The 20,629-nt window shown below is 42.8% G+C and overlaps 1 protein-coding gene across 11 annotated transcripts in view; it reads right to left on the bottom strand.

Moving 5' to 3' along the window:
• ca10a (carbonic anhydrase Xa) overlaps positions 1-20,629 on the bottom strand; it is a 176,190-nt gene that overhangs the window by 8,931 nt on the left and 146,630 nt on the right. The window lies entirely within an intron of this gene.

The following is a 20,629-nucleotide window of genomic DNA, read 5'->3' as shown; positions in this document are numbered from 1 at the left end:
ATTGATTTTGGGTTGACTAATCTCTAAAACTTTCTCACATGTTTCCTACATCCATCCCCAACAAACAACCATTCGCACTCACATTCACACCTACGGGCATTTAGAGATGTCAATCAACCTACCATGCATGTTTTGGGATGTGGGAGGAAACCCACACAGGCACAGGGAGAACATGCAAACTCCACACAGGCGGGGCCGGGGATTGAACCCGGGTCCTCAGAACTGTGAGGCTGACGCTCTAACCAGTCATCCACCGTGCCGCTGTTTCCTACATGCCCCACAATATTAACTTAGTCATGAGGCCCGGGAAAGGACTAAAACATGACCCACTGTGTAATTTTTAACTTATCATCAGCATCCTTAACCTAGTACTATCTTCGCGTATTTTTGTCCAGAAAAGAAGGAAGGAATGAAAGCAAACAAGTAGCACAGCTTAACAGAAATCAAAATCACATTTCGTCATTTGCATTAAAGAAAAACACCATAAACACACGCTTAATAAGCTTTTTTTCTCTCTCTGGATCAACAGTTTGTCAGTCCTGAGATTTCTTGTCTTGTATCAAGAGTGAAATGACCGTGGAAATGTGAGGTGCCAACTGCATGGCTGGCGTACGCACGTTTCTACTGCTTTTGGTGCTTTGGTGACGCTTAGAGGTGATGATGGGAAACTGTTATCATAAATCTGCACATCAGAGACACATGAACAATTAGCACTGATGAACAATTAATGGCTGGCAACATTTGATTTTAACAATGTAATTGAGGCAAGGAATCAGAATTCATTTGATAACTAGTGTATTTAATGAATCACTGATATTTGTGAGGACACATAAATTGATCAAGGCGATCATTTATGCCGCCATTTTGCCCTCACAATCGCTTCGTGACTCCAGCACATGCACTGAAAAAAAAAAAAGAGTCCTTTGAATTTACTTAATTTGAACATGTACATTGTTTGCACATGATTAAAATGTGTTAAAATGACATTTTTCTTAGGAGCGGTAAATTATGCAATTTTAACACATTTTAATCACGTGCAACATTCAAATTAAGTAACTTCAAGGGACTCTTTTTATCAGTCTGCATGGGTGCAGTAGCAATTGTTTGTTGGAGCGTAATTGTGTCGGAGACCCTGGGGATGGCGGAGGAGACGACAGGGACGGTGCATGAAACGTAGCGTGTGGCTGCGACTGCACATAAAAAGAGTCCTTTGAATTTACTTAATTTGAACATGTACTTCGGTTGCACAGGATTAAAATGTGTTGAAATGACATAATTTACCCCATCTCCTAAAATAATTAACGAGTGTTTTTCAGTGTGCGTGTCTTCTCCTGTGTATTAAAATAATAAATTGAGTCATCAAAAAGGGCTCAAAGTTTTTTATATCCTTTTTGATATGCTGATGTGCTTCTATTTGAAATCAAAACATTGATTACAAATACCATAGATACAACATTTATGCATGAACCTTTATCTCACAGGGCTGAGTGTAGGTTACTGTATGAACACATTTGTTATGAGTTATAAAAATACATGGTATTAACCTTGTGGTGTGATCAGATCAGCCACATGTGCTCCCACCACCCGAAAGAGTAGTGTCACCCATGAACGCAGTGATTCTCTCCTCGAACGGGGTGAGGCCCTCCGCGCCGGTTTTTCCGCCTGTTTTGGCCACACTTTGGCGTTGGGCAGCTGTCTTCTGCTTCACATCCACCTTAATGTCTGACCACTTCTTTTTTAGTTCAGCGTGTGTGCGCTGTTCCGACCCCACAGCATTGACAGCCGCAGCATTGTCCCATTCACTCCTTTACTATAAAGGACTAAGTGACCATGGCCTATCTTTGAAGGTGTGTGAAGGTTGTGAGACAAACTTATAGGGCCAACTTTGTACTAAATCCTAAAAGGACAAACAATAAAATCGCTTATCAAGTCTAAGTCCTAAGTGTAGGCCTAGGTGACGAATAAGACCACAAGGTTCCCTTCGTCTATCTATAATAATGGAGATATAAAAATAAAGAAGGGGTAAGAAGAGAAAAGACCCGTGACTTAAGGTCCTAACTATCGCGTTTGCTTTTGTGTGTGTGTGGAGAGCATCGAGAGAGTGTTCAGGTCGAGAACCACCTCCTCTGTAGTTCGGGCAGAGTCGACGCCGGCTTTGAGTGCCTTTTTACTGGAAAAGGTTGGGTCAAGCCAAGGCACATTTCTTGAGGGAGCGTTGTACCTATTGGGTCTTCCTATGGAGAAGGCACGATGGGCTTGGACTGGTTTCTGCTGAGATTGGCATAAGTCACTGCAACCTTCTGGAGTTGCTGTGGCATGTGTGTGGTTTCTGAGGCAGAGTTATTAGCATCACAGGACTGTGTGGCTTAGATCAGCAGGGATCATGAGAGGAAGGATAGACAGACTTGGCCGAGAGACACTTTCGATCTACTTCCTTGGAGTTGCATTGGAAGAGCGCCTTTTGGTTGTGGGTGTGAGAGTGGACGTGTTTGAATTTCAATTCATTAAGGATAGCCCCTTGAGATGCAGCATCCCCAACACACAAATACAACACGCATAACATAAACAAAGTTACAGAACAAGAAAATATGTATTACAAACAGAAAACAAAACAAACAGAAAAAAAAATTAAAATTAACAATAATAATACATTTGCTCACTCAACCAGTCCCACCACTTCTACTAGCTTCAGATATAACGGATGATTAAACAGTGACAAAAGGACTTGATACTTCATTATCATATCCAGAACAATAAGATGATCTGTGATTATTTAGTGACAGTGCAAAATATATCAAAAGAGTAACATGAACAAACTTAAAACATGAACATGATGTTTTAAGATACCAGAATAAAGAAACACTGAATCAATGGAAATAGGTAATTAATTGCAATGAGCCGGGGAGAATATTCCAATCAAATGGAGCTTTGTAACTTAAGGCCCTGTGACCAATTTCTTTAAAAAATCCATCCCCAGATTTTTTAAAGAAGTTGGTCACGTAGCCTTATCCTTCCAAAGAAGGATATTGTAAATGTCAAAGGGAATAAGATCTGCTTGGAACCAGTGATTCTTTTAAATAAGGGGGACATTTAAACTGCACACATTTAAAGACAAACTGAATCCAGTGAAAATTATGTCTTGAGTACGGTTGTAGCCAGTTGAGGGAATCATACATATAAGAGTGATGTGGTTTAAAGGGACAATGTGAAATAAATCTGCACAGAGAATTAAGCAAAGTGTTAAGTGGTTTGAGATTAGTGTCTGAGTGTTAGTGTTCTGATAGACAATGTCTCCATAATCAATGATAAGGGAGTAACAGCTGAATAATATTTTCCTGACTGTACATGTGAAACAAGTGATTGACCTGTAGAGTGAAAAATGATGAGCGTATAGTCTTTGAATTATAAAATATATATGGGGCTTAAATGAGAGTTGAGGATCTAACCAAAGACCAAAATTTTTAAATAAGTTAACACTGTCGAGGGATGATCCGTCATTGAAGGTGATGGGGAGACTGAAATGATGAGGTTGTGTATATCGAGTAGCAAAAACCATGCCTCATTCCATCCATCCATCCATTTTCTGAGCCGCTTCTCCTCACTAGGGTTGCGGGCGTGCTGGAGCCTATCCCAGCTGTCATCGGGCAGGAGGCGGGGTACACCCTGAACTGGTTGCCAGCCAATCGCAGGGCACATACAAACAAACAACATTCACACTCACATTCACACCTACGGGCAATTTAGAGTCCCCAATTAATGCATGTTTTTGGGATGTGGGAGGAAACCGGAGTGCCCGGAGAAAACCCACGCAGGCACGGGGAGAACATGCAAATTCCACAGAGGCAGGACCAGGGATTGAACCCTGCTCCTCATAACTGTGAGGCTGACGCTCTAACCAGTCGGCCACCGTGCCGCCACCATGCCTCATTATTTTTGTTTAACAACCGGTCTATTATTGTGAAACCATTTTTGAATAGACATGAAGTCAGATTGTAGAGCCTTTTAGATATGAGATATACTAGAATGGGAGGTGTATAGGACTGTGTCATCCACATAAAGATGGATGAGAGAATTGGACAATGAGCCTGGAAGGCCACTGATAAAAAGCCAAAAAAAGGAGGCGTCCCAAAGTGGAGCCATGTGGGACACCCTTTTCAACAATTAAATAATCTGAAAGACAACCTTGAAAAAACACACTGACATCTATTATGACACTTTCGATTCCTTAGAGCATAGGTGTCAAAGTCAAGGCCCGGGGGCCAGATGCGGCCCGCCACATAATTTTATGTGGCCCGCGAAAGCAAATCATGCTTGTCAACCTCCGTGATTTTTGCTAAAATCTGTATCAAATTCCAAATTGACATAATAATAAACAGTAATGTTGAGATATTGCATTTTTCTGTTATCAAACACTTCTTCTACAGTAACTTAAGCAATACTTGAACAAACTATTATCCTTGTCTTCTTATTTCAAAACCAGTTATCCCTCAATTTGTTGTGTAATGGTAATAATATGATTTGGGGCTTAAACATTTCACTGTTCTAACGGCCCTCTGAGGGAAATCATAACTAAAATGCTGCTCGAGACAAAAATGAGTTTGACACCCCTGCCTTAGAGTATGGAACGAAACCAGAGCATGATTCAATCCAATGGCAAATAATTTGTCGAGGAGAAGACCACATGAAAAGCTTTTGAGAGATCAATGAAGATAGCACCATTGAGTTGGCCTTTATCAAATGAGGAGAACACATCATTAGTAAATTTAAGAAGCGCTGTTGTGGTGGAGAAATTAGGTCTGAAGCCAGATAGAAATGGAGACAGAATATTGTATTGATTAATACACTGAGATAGTTGGATAAAAATATATTTCTCAAAAATCTTGACAGTGGAACAATTATAGATTGAATGACAATTATTCATATCGGTTGGATTTCTTGATTTGAAAAGAGGGGAACCTTTGCAGCCATCTAAATAGAGGGAACTGAAGATAATGAAAAATCAGCAAGTGGGTACATTATAACATTAGCAGCAATTTTGAGAAATTTAGCTTCCACACCATGCAGGCCAGCACTGCTATTTTCTTTCGGTTTGTGTATTACATGAAAAACATAAATAGGCTGGATGTTCTTAAAAAATTTTTTTAGCTGTATGGTTAAGCTTTAGAGGGCGGTCTGTACGATAGGAAGTGAACTTGTGGGAACCACAGATACAGTAGATGCAAAGTAACTATTGAATGCTCAGTGACTGTTTTTCTCAATGTCTTTATGTCTCAAAAGTATTCTCTGTTAATTGACTGTCTGTTGTCGTACTACAGCAGCTCCAACTACCGGAGACAAATTCCTTGTGTGTTTTTGACATACTTGGCAAAATAAAGATGATTCTTATTGATCAGTATTTGATTGGCAACATTCATATTCATTTTATAAACAGTATTTATTTTTTCCCAAATTGTCTGGGATTATGGGAATCACAAGAGAGACTGGGGGAAATCGGAAATAGGAACTCGGTAACACTGTCTCGAGTACTGTCTATGTTTTTGTGTTTTTCGTTCGTCTTTGGAGACATTACGCGACTTACTTACACATGGCAAGACTTGCTAAACTTTAATCAGAATCAGAATCATCTTTATTTGCCCAGTATGTCCAAAACACACAAGGAATTTGTCTCCGGTAGTTGGAGCCGCTCTAGTACAACAGACAGTCAATTTACAGAACACTTTGGAGACAGAGACATTGACAAAAAACAATTGTGCAAAAAGATGCAGAGTCCTCTAGCACTTAGAGCAGTTCGAATGACTAATATTGCAATAGACCGGTGCAATGACCATTGTGCAAGGGGCGCTGAGACTTCAAGGAGTGTATGCGGTTTAAAGTGACGAGTAGTGCGATAATCTGGGACAGACTCTCTTTCACCAACTTTCACAAATCCGCTTTTCTCCGCTTCTCAGTTTTTTCTCTGAGTTACTCACCGGCGGAGCAGCTGCGATCCATGGCACATGGACAAGGTGAAGGCAACGCCATAGAGAGAAATGTGCCGGAGTGCAGGTCAAGATCCAAAAGAGAGGATTATGAATGCTGCGCCCATCGATTCACCTCACAAATCTACACTCTCTAGCAAACAAAATGGACGAGCTTCATCTTCGCACAAAGACCAGAAAAGACTTAGGCTGTTCCACCGCCCTGTGCTTCACGGAGACATGGCTATGTAAACGCATCCACGATGGCTCCATAATGCTGCCCGGCTTCCATCTACACTGAGCGGACCGCGTGACAAATCTATCGGGGAAAAACAAAAGGTAGCGGAATCTGTTTCTATATCAACAAAAAATTGTGTACTGACGTCACAGAGCACAACACACACTGCACTTGAGCTGGAGCTCCGCCGTGGCCTGAGTTGGGACGGGGTTTGCAATTGGGTGTTGTTTTGTGGTGTCACGGGCACTGGCCTTGTGCCTCGTCAGTGGGGGTTGGCGGGGAATCAGCATTTTGGTTCCATCCATTGAAGGGAAAAGGAGGAAGGTCACCGGTTCCGTGTGGGGTTGCGTTTCGTCTCAGGGTGCTGGGTTCCGGTGCGTGTCCTTCAGGGTGGGTGGGGCTGTTGGCTTGGAGTAGGCTGTCGGCTTGAAGCTTGCGTGTGTGGACCATTTGGTGTGGTGGGGCAGTCCTGGGTGGCTGTTTTGGCAATGACATGATTTAGATGAGACATTGATTGATGGGTGTTTGGTCTGTTGGGTTGTTTCCGCACACATTGCCTGTTGGTTCGTGGGTTTGATGTTGGTGCTGGTGGTGGGGAGCCCCGAGTTGAATGTTCATTTTGATCTGTGCTGCGGGCTGCTGGGAGGGTGGATGTTCGTAGTTTGGACACCCTTTATTTGATCTGTGCTTTTGGAGGAGCACTAAAGGGGCACTAAAAAAGCATCTCACCGCGCCACTCGACAGTAGCACTGCCTTGCTCATTTTCCCACATCCTGTCCTGCCCTTTTCTGCCCTCTTTTATCTGGTTCTCTTGGTTAGTTATTGCATGTCCTCACCGGGTGTCCCACACCTCCCAATCTACAAATTACTGTTGTAATGTTACTTCTGTTCAAATATGTCTGTCTCACTATTGTTCTTCTGTGGTTTCCCCCCCCCCCCCCCCCCCAAGTCCCCTTGCTCACTCTGTCCCTCTGTCTGTCCCCTAAAACCCTTTTCTGTACGGCTGCATTTTCAATAAACACCAGAATAATTAAAACACTTGAAAATAAGCAAATTTCAAACTCCCCTGTTGCACAGCAAAACTGTTACAGCACAAAGGCATATACATCCACCATTCTGCAAGGCCGTGCAGATGAACAGGACAGGTTTTAAAAAGGAGAAATTTTGCAGAAAAGCTGAAAAAACAATTTACGACTGTCAGTCTGGCATGGATTACAATTACTAACCAACTACAAGCGACAATCTCCCCAAGCGGAGAACAATAAAGGACTGGCTGTCGACTTGAACACCTACTGCAGATTTGAAAAGGACACTTTCACACCCCACACCCACCCAGCCGCTCCACCGACCACCATCACACCTCTGACTCCCCCTTCTGCGTTGACCGTCCATGAACAGCATGTGAGCTGAATCTTAAATCAACAAAAGATCAACAAAGCGGGCTCAGACCTTGTGTCCCCATCCTGCCTCAAAGTATGCGCGGACCAGCTCGCTCCAGTCTTCACACAGATCTTAAATAGTTCTCTGGAACGGCGTGAAGTACCATCTTGTTTCAAACGCTCCCCAAGAAACCTGCAATAAAGGGTCTGAATGACTACAGGCCTGTCGCCTGACATCTGTGGTCATTAAGTCCTTTGAACGCCTCGTGCTGGACCACCTCAAGAGCATCACAGGACCTCTGCTGGACCCCCTACAGTTTGCCTACCGAGCAAACAGGTTTGTAGATGATGCAGTCAACTTGGGACTGCACTTCATCCTAGAACACCTCATGGCGCAGGGACCTACGGGAGGATCCTGCTCTGCGTTCAATACCATCATCCGTGAACTCCTCTCCTCCAAGCTTCTCCAACTCAGCGTCTCGCCTGCCATCCGCCAGTGGATTTACATCTTCCCGATGGGCAGGACACAGCAGGTGAGGCTGGGGGACACCACCTCATCCATTCGCACCATCAGCACCAAGGATATGTCATCTCTCAGAATCAGAATCAAAATCAGAATCATCTTTCTTTGCCAAGTATGTCCAAAAACACACAAGGAATTTGTCTCCGGTAGTTGGAGCCGCACTAGTACGACAACAGACAGTCAATTGACAGAGAACACTTTGGAGACATAAAGACATTGACAAAAAAACAGTCACTGAGCAGTAAAGGGTTGCTAGTTATCTGGTAATGCCGGTACATCTTTTTTTTTTTTACAATTGTGCAAAAAGATGCAGAGTCCTCTAGCACTTAGAGCAGTTCAAATGACTAATATTGCAATAGTCCGGTGCAATGAACATTGTGCAAAGGGCGCCGAGACTTCAAGGAGTGTATGCGGTTTAAAGTGACGAGTAGTGCGATAATCTGGGACAATGTTGGTTGTGCTAATGTAGCAGATACTCCTCAATCAGTGTGCAAATGGAGCGGAGCAAATGAGTGGCCAGTATATGCAAATAGTGCAGCCTGGCGAGACAACTACAGTGAGTGCACGAGTAATGTATAATTGGCCCCACAGAAATGTGACAACGAACTCAAGTAAAAAAATTGCCAGCATGTTGTAATGGAATTGTAGGTTAGGTGTTTAAGAAGTTGATCGCAAGAGGGAAGAAGCTCCACTGCTCTTCTCTCGCTACACGAACGACTGCACCTCAATGCACCCAGCTGACAAACTGCTGAAGTTTGCAGACGACATCACAGTCATCGGCCTCATCAAAAACGGTGACGAGTCTCCATAGCGACAAGAAGTGGAGCTTTGGTGTGGCCAACGCAACCTGGAGTTGAACACGCTCAAGACTATAGAGATGATTGTGGACTTCAGGGAGCATCCTTCGCCACAGCTGCCCTTCACGCTGTCCAACTGCCCTGTATCAACTGTCGAGACCTTCAAGTTCCTGGGAATTACAGTCTCTCAGGACCTATAGTGGGAGACCAACTTCAACTTCCATCCTCAAAAACGCCCAGCAGAGGATGTACTTCCTACAACTTCTGAGGAAGCATGAGCCGCTACAGGAGCTGTTGAAGCATTTCAACACAGCAGTCATCAAATCAGTTCTGTGTTCATGCATCTGGTTTGGTGCTGCCACAAAAAAAGACAAACACTGACTGCAACAGACAATCAGGACTGCTGAAAAAAATCGTTGGTACCCCCCGCTGCCAATTTTGTCTTGAGATTTTTGTCACATCTCTGTTGGGAGTCTACTTACTGTAGTAGTCTCATCACTCTGCACTATTTGCATATCTGTTGTTGACCAATACACCCAATCATGCTTGAGAAGTATCTTCACCATTCTCACAATTGTCACTGTACGAGATTATCACTCTAAGTCATTTCAAACTGCTCTAAATTGCTAGAGGACTCTGCATTATTTGCACAATTTGTCATTGTATCAGCATTCATTGCTAAGTGACTCTCTTGAGTGTGTTTTTATATTTTTATGTCACAAAAGTGGCACGGTGAGCGACTGGTTAGCACATCTGCCTCACAGTTCTGATCCCGGCCCCGCCTCTGTGGAGTTTGCATGTTCTCCCCGTGCCTGAAGTGGGTTTTCTCTGGGCACTCTGGTTTCCTCCCACATCCCAAAAACATGCATGGTAGGTTGATTGAAGACTCTAAATTGCCCGTAGGTGTGCATGTGAGTGCAAATGGTTGTTTGTTTCTATGTGCCCTGCAATTGGCTGGCGACCAGTTCAGGGTGTACCCCGCCTCTCGCCCGACGATGGCTGGGATAGGCCTGCCCCAGTGAGGATAAGCGGAACGGTAGATGAATGAATGTCTCAAAAGTCATACTGTTGTCATACTACAGCGGCTCCAACTACCGGAGACAAATTCCTCATGTGTTTTTGACATACTTGGCAAATAGAGATGATTCTGATTCTGACTATAACGGTAATAATTACATTTAGCATTTCTAGATTTAGTTGTACACACATTTCTTAAATCCCTGAAGGCTTCCCAATCGCCCAGTCGCCCAGAGTTTCGATGCACAATATTTAGCTCAAGCTTTATCATGTTTAGAGATTTTAGTAGCTCTAAAGAAATCCAGGGTAGAAGTCTGCCTTTAACTCTGTCTTAAAGGAGCATGTTTGTTAATTACACGAGAAAATTCTGAATAAAAAAAGAAATTCAAAGCATCTTCACCATTGGGAATTAACTGAAATCCATCCCAGGTGATATATATTGTCATATATATTAGACATAGACAAAACTATCAACATTAAACTATCAACATGTGTACGCACAGATTCATACATCTATATATATATATATATATATATATATATATATATATATATATATATATATATATAGACAGAGAGAGAGCGAGAGAGAGAGAGAGAGAGAGAGAGAGAGAGAGAGAGAGAGAGAGGGAGAGAGAGAGAGAGCGAGAGAGCGAGAGGATACTGTGATGGTTGGTGATGTGATGGTACATGGTGAGAGACAAGAATCCAGTCCAGGATTGATGAGTGATTACCAACGTAGTGGGCTCATTAATTAACTGGGTCAAATTCACACTACTAAATATAATTCTGTCTTTGGAAGAAGAATGGTCAAGCTAATTTCTATTTAAATCATCCAAATTTATAATTTCATAACAGCTACCCAGTGAGTCAACGTTTGACCAAATATTTTTAGTTGAGTCAACTAGTGCAGAGGGAGGGCTACAGCCATTGCAAATTGTATGCTTTTTTTAATTATCATGAAACTTTATAGGCGGCACGTCGATTGACTGGTTACCACATCTGCCTCACAGTTTTGAGGACCCGGGTTCAAATCCGGCCTCACCTGTGAGGAGTTTGCATGTTCTCCACGTGCCTGCATGGGTTTTCTCCGGGTATTCCGGTTTCCTCCCACAACCCACCCCCCCAAAAAAAATAGATGGTAGGTTGATTGAAGACTCTAAATTGCCCATAGGTGTGAATGTGTGTGTGAATTGTTGTTGGTTTATATGCGATTGGCTGGCGACCAGTTCAGGGTGTACCCCACCTCTCGCCAAGAGTCAGCTGGGATAGGCTAAAGTACGCCTCCGACCCGTGTGAGGATAAGCGGTACGGAAAATGGATGGATGGATGAAACTTTATAGTGACAAAAAGACATTCAAAGTTAATTGGATCTACCATTGAAGTAATATGCTCAGAAATAAGATTGGATGAAACATATGTGGCCACTCCACCTCCTCTAGAAGACCTATCTGCTTTAAATAGTAAAAGTAATAAATTTTCAATTCATTGTCAATGATATTACTATGAAGCCATGATTCAGAGAGTGTAATGACATTAGGTTTATAAAGAGATACCCAAGCTCTCAGGGAGTCAATTTTGGAAACAAGGCTCCTAATGTTTAGATGAATGTAATGTTCAGAATCTATTGGAACAGAAGTCAAGAAGATAGCAGTAGGTCACAAAGGTTGATACATGGAGAGAGAAGATGAGGGAAATGAGGAAGGTGAGCAATACAGACGATCAAACATAAAAAGATAGACGCATACACAAAATAAAAACTAAACTTAAAAACACGAGCAACATAAACACAAAAACAACACAAACATCTAGGAAATGAAAAGAAAAGAAAACAAAAGAATAACAAGGTGTCCGCAGAAAGCACGAGCATAGTGGAAGTGAATGAGTTTCGCTTCGCAAAAATATAGCAAAATGTGGCAAAAATATCATTTTAAATTTATTTCATATTCGAACACTAAACTGTAACCAACGCTCACTGCCTTAAGCATAAATAAACTAATACAGTGGGGCAAGTATTTAGTCAGCTATCAATTGTGCAAGCTCTCCCACCTAAAAAGATAAGAGAGGCCTGGAATTTTAATCATAGGTACTGTATACCTCACCTGTAAGAGACAAAATGAGAAACGAAAATCCCATCGTCTCATTTTTTAAGAATTTATTAGCAAATTATGGTGGAAAATACGTATTTGGTCAATAACAAAAGTTAATCTCAATACTTTGTTATAGACCCTTTGTTGGCAATGACAGAGGTCAAATGTTTTCTGTAAGTCTTCACAAGGTTTTCACACACTGTTGCTGGTATTTTGGCCCATTCCACCATGCAGATCTCCTCTTGAGCAGTGATGTTTTGGGGCTGACGCTGGGCAATACAAAGATTTTCCATGGAGTTGAGATCTGGAGACTGGCTCGGCCACTCCAGGACCTTGAAATGCTTCTTACAAAACCACTCCTCTGTTGACCTTGAAATGCTTCTTACGAAGCCACTACTTTGCAGCCCGGGCGGTGTGTTTGGGATCATCGACATGGTGAAAGACCCAGCCACGTTTCATCTTCAATTCCCTTGCTAATGGAAGGAGGTTTTCACTCAAAATATTACGATACATGGCCCCATTCATTCTTTCCTTTATACGGATCAGTCGTCCAAAGCATGATGTTTTCACCCCCATGCTTCACAGTAGGTATGGTGTTCTTTGGATGCCAATCAGCATTCTTTCTCCTCCAAACACGACAAGTTGAGTTTTTACCAAAAAATTATATTTTGGTTTTATCTGACCATGTGACATTCTCCCAATCCTCTTCTGGATCATCCAAATGCTCTCTAGCAACCTTCAGATGGGCCTGGACATGTACTGGCTTCAGCAGGGGGACACGTCTGGCACTGCAGGATTTGAGTGCCTGGCGACGTAGTGTGTTACTGATGATAGCCTTTGTTACTTTGGTCCCCCCGTGTGGTTCTGGGATTTTTGCTCACTGTTGTTGTGATAATTTTGACCCCACAGTTGATTTCTTACACCAAGCTGCTTGCCTATTGCAGATTCAGTCTGCCCAGCCTGGTGCAGGTCTACAATTTTGTTTCTGGTTTCCTTTTGACAGCTCTTTGGTCTTGGCCATAGTAAAGTTTGGAGTGTGACTGTTTGAGGTTGTGGGCAAGTGTCTTTTATACTGATAACGAGTTCAAACAGGTGCCATTAATACAGGTAACGAGTGGAGGACAGAGGAGCCTCTTAAAGAAGAAGTTACAGGTCTGTCATAGCCAGAAATCTTGCTTGTTTGTAGGTGACCAAATACTTATTTTACTGAGGAATTACCAATTAATTCATTAAAAATCAGACATTGTGATTTTCTGGATTTTTTTTCTTCTTCTCATTTTGTCTCTCATAGGTGAGGTATACCTATAATGAAAACTACAGGCCTCTCTCATCTTTTTAAGTTGGAGAACTTGCACAATTGGTGGCTAAATACTTTTTTGCCCCACTGTATATAAAGATATTTGGCGCAAGTCCTTAACAGATGTATTTCATAAGGGGTAGATAAACTACCAATGAATAAAGGAAAAAAAAAATTAGTATAAAGAGTAATATCTCATAAGGAAGCCAACAAATAGGCAGGCAGAGGAAATTACTTTTGTCATTTTAGTTCAGTCAGTCTGAGAATTTACGACAATGGGTTTCAATTTATGACAACAACGAAATGTGCCACTTTACGGCGGATGTCTGTCAGAAATAAACACTCAGTCCATAGACTTGAAGGCAGCAACAACATCAACAGAAGGACAATATGCATCATTTACCACAAAAGTTGTCAATGAATAACTAAGTTGTTATAATGATCAAACCGGAGGTTTTTTTTTTTTTTGGCTCCACCAATGTTGTTAAGATTGCAGATTTCAGTGCGTCATTACATCCAGACTCGCAGTATCTATTTGCATTTACATATGACAATCAACAGTACACATACACACGCTTGCCACAAGGCTATGTTGAAAGTCCAACCATTTTCAACAAAGGTCTTGCCAATGATTTGGGTCACCTGGAGGTACAATGTACTGTTATTCAATATATGGATGACATCCTCATTGTTAGTCCCACTAGAGAGTGCTGTGACCAGGATTCAATGACAGTATTACGTGCACTTCAGAAAGATGGACACAAAGTTAGTAGAGCTAAGCTAGAATTTTACAATTACAATTTAGGCAGAAAGCTCTGTGGTAATGAGCATCCTTTCATCTAGAAGCTATATACCGCAATGGCAGTCTGTAAGACAGATGCTGACCTTTCTGGGGATGGCTGGATATAGCAGCCATGATTCATGCCGCAGGACAAGCTTATACTTCAGCCGCCCTCCAGTGGGATGCTTGTGCTAAACAAAGTTTTTTTTAGCTCTCAAACAAGACTTAGAACAGGCCCCAGCGCTTGACAACTATTCTAAACCTTTCCTGTTGTATGTGGCAGAAAAATCAGGATATGCTTGTGCGGTGTTGATGGAGGATTAACCAATAGGGAAGCAACCGCTGGCTTATTTTTGCACCAAACCTGACAACGTCGAGGCAGGACTACCGCCCTGCTACCAGGGCCTAACCGCTGCCGTGTACACATTTCAGAAAGCTTCTTTAGTCACAACGGGGCACCCAGTAATCCTGTTCAGGTCTCACCAACTTCATGCCCCACTGACAAGCCCGCGTTTTGTGTTAACTCAGGCCAGATGAACATGCTATGAAGTAATCCTATCAGCACCTGAATTAACTATTCAGCGCTGTGATATACGTTGTAGTTAATCCCGCTACGCAAATGGTTTTGCCCAGCGAAGACACACCTCATGATTGCGTCCTCTCTACGGAGATATTTTTAAAACCGAGAGATGACCTACACAATCAGCCAATTGTTGCAGACCTTACATTTTTTGTTGATGGCTCTTGTTTCAGAGACGTAACTGGGAATCATGCAGGATATGCTGTGGTCCAATTTAAAGATGATGCTACTGTCGCTGAGTTACAAGCAGAAAAGATTCATCAGCCTTGCTCAGCATAGCTAGCTGAGATAATAGCATTGACTGTAGCTTGCCGGCTGGCTACCGGTAAGAGATTGAATGTCTGCATTGACTCTGCATATGCTTCTAGTGTGTGTCACATCAATGATAAAATTTGGCAACAAAGAGGTTTTAAGAGGGCAGATGGCACCCCAGTAGTACATGGGGAAGACGTGGCCTCGTCACTTGATACTATCAAGTTACCCTCAGCTTTGGCCTTCATTAAATGCCCAGCACATCAGAAAACTGACTCTTTTATTGCTCGTGGCAACAACCTTGCTGATGAGGCCACCAAAAGTGCCGCCTCCAAGGAAACTATGGCTCCCCTACTAGTGGCGGAGGATTGTGAGCCTCTCTTTATCTTCACTGATTGACGCCCAGTGTAAATCCGGTGTTAACGATAGTACATGGCTTAAATGAGGCGCCCACAAAACCACCCAGGAGCCCACAGAAGGACCGGTGGCGTGGTCCCAAGGATCATTTTGTGTTGCATACAGCGCTAGTCAGGATTGCTGTTCTTGATGCGCATGGTTCGGACCATTGCACCAGGGGGCAGGTATTGAGGCGTCTCAGATCTGTGTGGTGGGCACCTCATTTGGCAGATATTGTTGATGGAATTTTGTTTGAATGTCAGGTCTGTGCTCAACATAATGTGCGCAGAGCACTTTCAGCACCCATATGTCACATTCCAATGCCGGATGGTCCTTTCAGGCATCTAATGATGGACCATATTGACATGATAGAGAAAATCAGGGGCTACAGTTATATTCTGGCAGTGGTTGACAGATTCAGCAGATGGATAGAAGCTGTGCCAAGTCAGGGTAAAGATGCGGCTTCAGTGGCCAAATTCCTGCGCAGAGAAATCTTCCCGAGGTTTGGACTTCCAGACAACATTAGTTCAGACAATGGACTATATATATGGAATATATATATATATATATATATATATATATACATATATATACAGTGGGTGCGAAAAGTATTCAGACCCCCTTAAATTTTTCACTTTGTTATATTGCAGCCATTTGCTAAAATCATTTAAGTTATTTTTCCCCCTCATTAATGTACACACAGGCACCCAATATTGACAGATAAAACAGAACTTCTTGAAATTCTTGCTGATTTATTAAAAAAGGAAAACTGAAATATCACACAGCCATAAGTATTCAGACCCTTTGCTGTGACACTCATATTTAACTGCTGTCCATTTCTTCTGATCATCCTTAAGATGGTTCAACACCTTCATTGGAGTCCAGCTGTTTGATTATAGTGATTGTACTTGATTAGGAATGCCACACACCTGTCTATTAAGGCACAGATATGGCCAAGGTTACAAAAAACATTCTGCTGCATTTATGATTCCTAAGAGCACAGTGGCCTCCATAATCCTTAAATGGAAGACGTTTGGGACGACCAGAACCTTTCCTAGAGCTGGCTGTCCGGACAAACTGAGCAATCGGGGGAGAAGAGCCTTGGTGAGAGAGGTAAAGAAGAACCCAAAGATCACTGTGGCTGAGCTCCAGAGATGCAGTCGGGAGATGGGAGAAAGTTCTAGAAAGTCAACCATCAATGCAGCCCTCCACCAGTCAGGGCTTTATGGCAGAGTGGCCCGACGGAAACCTCTCCTCAGTGCAAGACACATGAAAGCCCACATGGAGTTTGCTAAAAAAAAAACACCTGAAGGAGTCCAATATGGTGAGAAATAAGATTCTCTGGTCTGATGAGACCAAGATAGAACTTTTTGGCCTTAATTCTAAGTGGTATGTGTGGAGAAAACCAGGCACTGCTCATCACCTGTCCAATACAGTCCCAACAATGAAGCATGGTGGTGGCATCATGCTGTGGGGGTGTTTTTCAGCTGCAGGGACAAGGACGACTGGTTGCAATTGAAGGAAAGATGAATGCGGCCAAGTACAGGGATACCCTGGACGAAAACCTTCTCCAGAGTGAACTTTACGAAAACCTTCTCCAGAGTGAACTTTATCATATTGTGCTTTTTTTTGTCCAATCAGTCGACGTGTGAGCTAATAGCTCCATAGCTGCTGGAGTTTTACACAGCTAGCTAAGTGAATGAGGTGTTAAATTGCTAAAGCAATTTCACAGGTTCGTGCACAAATGGATCCATGTCGATGCTGTTAAGCTTTGCTTGTTTAGAGAACCAGTGTTTCTGTGATGCTTTAGTATCTCGGAAGGGGGGAATTGTGGAATACTAGCATTGTAAGTAATTAATATTATGTTATGTTTTCATGAGTAATCATCTTACCGAATAATAAAATATACTGGCCTCTTACAGGCTACTTTTAGGAAGTAAAAAACACCTCCTTGGCCTTGCTGACTCGGGTGACACTTTGACACTCTAGAACACATCATTTTATGTGGCCCGCGAAAGCAAATCAAAATCGCTAATTGTGTTCTGGTGTAATACCATTGAGATATTTACAAGCATTTTTTGTTAACAATCCCCCTTTGAAAATAACTGTAATAGTTGAAAAACATGTTTTTATAGGCTTCTGATTTCAAAATTGGTTATTCATCAATGTGTTGTGTTTACTGTAATTACAGTATATGAGGTAATCTTTCATTTATATGGTCCACAGTCGTGGCTGCCCTCCAAGGGAAGTCATAACTGCGATGCAGGCCCGTGACAAAAATGAGTTTGACACCCCTGCTCTAGAAGGTCAAGAAGCACAAGCATGTCATCAAGATGTTTTACGACTTCCAGAATTATAAACCACCAGTTTGAGAAATATACAATACCAAGCCTGCTGTGACACAATTAGAAACCATGCCATCTTAGGGAATCTTGGTTCTGGCCAATCAGGACCAAGAGGTGGATTCAGAGCAAGATGGGCGACTCCCAGAAGAGTGTATATAAAGAGATGTTTCCATTGTGCGCATTCATTTATTGTTTGAGGCCTCGATTAAACATCCAGTGATCAGCTCCAGCTTTTGACTTTTGGTTTTATTCAAGTCTTAGTCTAAGTTTATTTCTTGAAAACTTTGAGAGTTAAAATGCAAATCCAAGTCCATCATTTGACCACCATCTTCTGATGAAAGCGGCCCACGGTGCAGAAGGAGAGTGGGTGGAGGCCGAGACTGCGACTGCGACTCACCAGAGCGGCGACACCCAATGCAGGAGCAACAAATCGAGACAACAATTTATGATGAGGATTTTAGGCCTCGGCGGCACGGTGGACGACTGGTTAGAGCGTCAGCCTCACAGTTCTGAGGACCCGGGTTCAATCCCCGGCCCCGCCTGTGTGGAGTTTGCATGTTCTCCCCGTGTCTGTGTGGATTTTCTCCCACATCCCAAAAACATGCATTAATTGGAGACTCTAAATTGCCCGTAGGCGTGACTGTGAGTGCGAATTGTTGTTTGTTTGTATGTGCCCTGCGATTGGCTGGCAACCAGTTCAGGGTGTATCCCGCCTCCTGCCCGATGACAGCTGTGATAGGCTCCAGCACGCCCGCGACCCTAGTGAGGAGAAGCGGCTCAGAAAATGGATGGATGGATGGATTTTAGGTCTCGAATTTGCATAAAGGTAGTGAAAACACTGTCTACTTCTGCATTTAGTGTACTTATTTGTGTTTCATAGTTATTGTCTTAAACAGAATTGGAGCAACAGCAAAATTCGTTTGGATGCCCTTCCAACAATCAGCATGGAGGATACAGTCCATGAGGTTCCAGAATACATGCCAGGCAGACCCAACAACAACAGAGACACAAACATTCCCTGGTGCCGCGAAACTAACTGTTGATGACGACACTGTGTTCACGCACTCTTTTTTTGTGTGCCCAAGTTGACGTTTCCATGTGTAAGATGGCGCACACATTGCATGGAATTGGTTTTAATTGTGTGTCTGAATCAAAAGAACAAACTTTGGGCCTCAGACGGGCCTGCACCATTTGTAGTGTGAATTGATTATTCAATAAATGGACTTCATTTGTTTGTAAGATCAAGAAAGGACTGCCAGCAGTACCTCCTGCGACCACTAGTCAGATAAAGTGACTCAAAGTGTCACTATGAGCTGGTATAAAATCTTTTATGTTAAAAAGGGACACTACGTTGCTTTGTTTGTTGTAACCTGGTCAGCGGAACGACTAAACCTCGATAAAATTGATACATAAAACATCTTGCTTCTAATACATTTGAAAAAAGAAAACAAGAGACTCCTGAATCACACACACACACACACATACAGGTTTTGTACTGGGTAGTGATGAAGTGCAAAAAATTAAACTATACTTTAATTGCACACACACACATGCAATTTAAAAAAAAAAGAGAGCGAAAGACCCCCGTCCTAACAGTTGGATGGGTCCCAAAAGATACATGCTTGGACATTGTTTTTGAAAAACGAAAACATGTCTAGGCATGTTTTCGCCTCAGACATCCTTGTGGTATGTAAAACATACTTTAGATAATAGGAATAATGCTTTAGACCTGCACATGTTCACAGCCTCCACAGCCCCTGCATGAAATGTAAAACTGACATGTTTATGCTTTAGACCTGCACTTGTTTTTGATAAGGGTCTTGAAAATGAGAACATGTCTGGGCATGTTCACTGATAGGGATTTTTTTTTCAGACTGATGGATCGCTCAGCGTTTCGCACAACCCTGTGGTGAGTTGGAGGAGAAAACAAATTTTTTTGGCTAAATACTATTTTTTTTCAGATCTTCTAACATCTCGGACACCCGATGTCACATGTACATGCCATGTGAGTGTCCCATTCTTTGCCAATACTGTGTGACCTCTGGGCATGACCCTCAAACATCTCAGACACCCAATGTCACGTGCTGAAGCCACGTAAGTATCCCCATTCTTTGCCTATACTGTGTGACCTCTGGACATGACGCTCAAACATCTCAGACACCCCATGTCACCTGCACAAGTCACGTGACAACATTCTTTGCAGCTGTCTCAGCGAAGCCCTCGGGAGGCACCATCGACGCGGAAAGGACCATATTCACAGGTATGATAACAAATTACCTTTTTTGTTGCCGATTTGACACCCCTTGTTTTCCTTTGTTCGTACAGGTGTCCTCGAACATGATGTCATGTGACAAAAACGTGAGGGACCATGATGTCACTTTGTTTACACCGGATGTGAAGTCATTTTGTTTCCACCAAATGTGCGTCATTTTGTTTTTACCGGATGTGACGTCAATGGGGACAGGTGGCCCGAGAGGTGACGTCATCGGACATGTGCGCTGGCAGTGTGCCAAATGTTGACGTCATAGGCAATCCATCATTTTGTTAAAAAGCCAAGACTCCTTCTCTCTCTCACGGGGAGAACATGCAAACGTCACACAAGGGAGGTTGGATTTGAATCCGGGTCTTCAGAACTGTGAGGATGTGCTAACAAGTTGGCACCGTGCCACCCATATGCGAATAAGAAGAACTGTGCAAGTAGAGGTCTGTAGTTAGTAAATTGATGTTTTACTCCACTCTTATAGCTTGTCATTGTCATGTTGGAAGGTGAATCGGCGCTCGACTCTGAGTTCCAGAGCACTTTGGAGCAAGTTCTCTAGAATAATTTCTGTATATTTGGCAGCTGTCATCTTACCCTTAATGCGGACTAGTCGCCCAGTTCCTTCAGCAGAAAAACAGCCCCATGATGCTGCCACCACCATGCTTCACAGTAGGGATGGTGTTAGCCAGGTGATGAGCAGTGCCTCTTCTTCTCCAG

This window comes from Phyllopteryx taeniolatus, chromosome 19 (genome assembly GCF_024500385.1).
Source record: "Phyllopteryx taeniolatus isolate TA_2022b chromosome 19, UOR_Ptae_1.2, whole genome shotgun sequence".
In the NCBI taxonomy this organism is placed as follows: domain Eukaryota; kingdom Metazoa; phylum Chordata; class Actinopteri; order Syngnathiformes; family Syngnathidae; genus Phyllopteryx; species Phyllopteryx taeniolatus.
Note: the sequence above shows the minus strand (reverse complement) of the source record. Positions and strands in the feature narration are given on the sequence as shown.